This window comes from Octodon degus, unplaced genomic scaffold, assembly GCF_000260255.1.
Source record: "Octodon degus isolate 3935 unplaced genomic scaffold, OctDeg1.0 scaffold00054, whole genome shotgun sequence".
NCBI classification, from domain to species: Eukaryota; Metazoa; Chordata; class Mammalia; order Rodentia; family Octodontidae; genus Octodon; species Octodon degus.
This window is the reverse complement of record NW_004524630.1, coordinates 4,419,756-4,421,893: the sequence shown is the minus strand read 5'-3', so window position 1 is coordinate 4,421,893 and position 2,138 is coordinate 4,419,756. Positions and strand designations below refer to the sequence as shown.

Sequence of the window (2,138 nt, the reverse complement as noted above, 5' to 3'; positions counted from 1 at the left end):
CCCCCCACCCCTGCACGCCCCACCCCACCCCCACCCTTGTGGCAAACAAAAGCCAGGCAAAGGCTGGGGGCGGGGGTGAAGCTCATAAAGGAGAAGCCACGAAGTCTGGATCTCTGGCCAGATTTCCTTGGGAAGGTGAGGCGTGGCCGGCTGCGCGGGGACCGCCCGGGAGGGGCTGAGCACCCCGCCCGCCGGCCGCAGACGCAGCCCTCCGCCTGGCCCGCGGCCAAGGAGCCCGACGCCGGGCCGGGCTCCCGCGCTGGGAGCGGCGCTGGCCGCGCACAATGGATTATCTCGGCCGCCGGGCCGCGGAGACGCGCGGCTTCCTGCCCCGCACTGTCCGCCCCGCCGCCTGTGCCCCGGAGAGCAGGCGCTGCAGCCGGGCGCTCAGTCTGCGCCCGCCCGAGGACGCACGGGCTCAGGGGGGCGCGCAGGAGGGCCCCAGTCCCCGGCCGGGTCAGCGCCGCGCCTGCTCCTGCAGGGCTTCCCTCGGCTCGGGCTTTGTTTTCTGTGGTTTTATTTTTGACACCGTGGTCTCCTTCTGCGGCCCCTGCTGGTGTTGGCCCTCCGGCCTGGGTTCCCACCGTGCTCCCTGGTGAATGCGCGGCTCATTTCCGTGTAAGGAGAGCCGGAGTGCTGTGGAGAGAAAGAGCCCGGGTGGACTGTCCCCGAAGCTTGCTGCCAACCTGCGCACGCATCCACTCCCTGCACACGCACGCAAGTGCTCCAGAACGGCGCCGTAGCCCCAGCTCACTGTCATAAATACATTGTAATTCAACTGAATTAAACCGAAAACCATTTTTTAAGGCCATGAAATCCCCAGCATTGCCCATGTGCAAAAGAACAAGAGACTAAGAACTCTCTTTAAAAATGTATTTGCTGCTCTTCTCTTGGAATACCTTAATGACATTAAGTATTTAGCTGAGTTCTCCAAACTACATGCTTATGCTAGGAAGCTAAGTTTTTAGCAGCCCGCTCCAAGGAGTCAAGAGTTTAATCCAGCAGTTACCAGAAATGCTCTTAAACCTTGTGCTTCCGGGTCAGGAAGTTTTTGGCCGGCCACTGTCCCCTGGCTCTGGACCTGGCCACCGGCGGTGCTGGCTACAGCCTGGCTTCAGCCGGCCAGCCGGGATCTCTCCTTTCGGCTTCCTGAGGGTTTCTGTTACTGCAAGACAAACCCAGATTTCGGGAGATCAAGACCTCCAAACAGTGCGCCCAGCACAGGTGGGAGGCAGGCCTGTGTCCAGGCCTCTGGGGGGCTGAGGCAGGAGAAAGGCTTGGGCCCCAGAGCTTAGGGCCAGCCTGAGCGGTCCAGTGAGACCCAGTCTCAGAAATAATTAAGGCTGCGGGTGTGGCTCACTGCTAGAGGCTTGCAGGTTCAAGGCCCTGAGTTCAATCCCTAGAACTGCAAAAATAAACAAATAAATGTGACCCTTGGTTGACCTTGGATGTACATAAATAGGCTGCTCCTTTCTCCTGAAGCTCAGGGGTCACTCTGGTTCCTTTGTGGAAATGAGCTGGCTTTTTTTTTTTGGCTTGGAAACACTAGTGTACTAGTAAATGTTCACGGACCAATTCTCAGCAGCACATAGCCCCGTTGCAGGCGTCTACCGTGGCCTTTCAGGAAGCTGGGGCATAGGAATGTAGAATTATTTTTAAATTATGAAATACCTCAAACATAAAGAAAGGTATAGAGGATAGTGCAATAAATGTTCATGCACTTCCCAACCAACTTTTATGAAACCTGAACACTTTCTGATACGTCTTGAAGGAACGGTTGAAACCGCCAGGGCTTCAGCAGCCCTCCTGCCCTGCAGAAGTGATTAAAGGAAGGGCAGTGTTCCTCTTCCGTGCGCACGTGCAGATGTCCTTCGCGCTCTCAGCACCGTGCAGGGGCCAGCATGTTCTGAGGAGAGCTTTCAGAGTGTCCTGTGTGTGTGTGTGTGTGTGTGTGTGTGTGTGTGTGTGTGCGCACGCGCGCTATGGTGCCTATCTAATGCCCCCCAAAGCTTCACGTGCTCATGGCGGAGCTTTGGAGAGACGACGGAACCATGGCTGTGTGATGCTCATCACTGGTTGGTCCACCGATCGTTTATACCTGGGTGTGGAGTTAGGAGATGGAACTTGGCTGGCTGCGC

At 57.2% G+C, this 2,138-nt stretch overlaps 1 pseudogene; it reads left to right on the top strand.

The window, feature by feature from the left end:
- The first annotated feature begins 284 nt into the window (after nucleotides 1-284).
- LOC101577442 overlaps nucleotides 285-2,138 on the top strand; it is a 72,287-nt pseudogene continuing 70,433 nt past the window's right edge.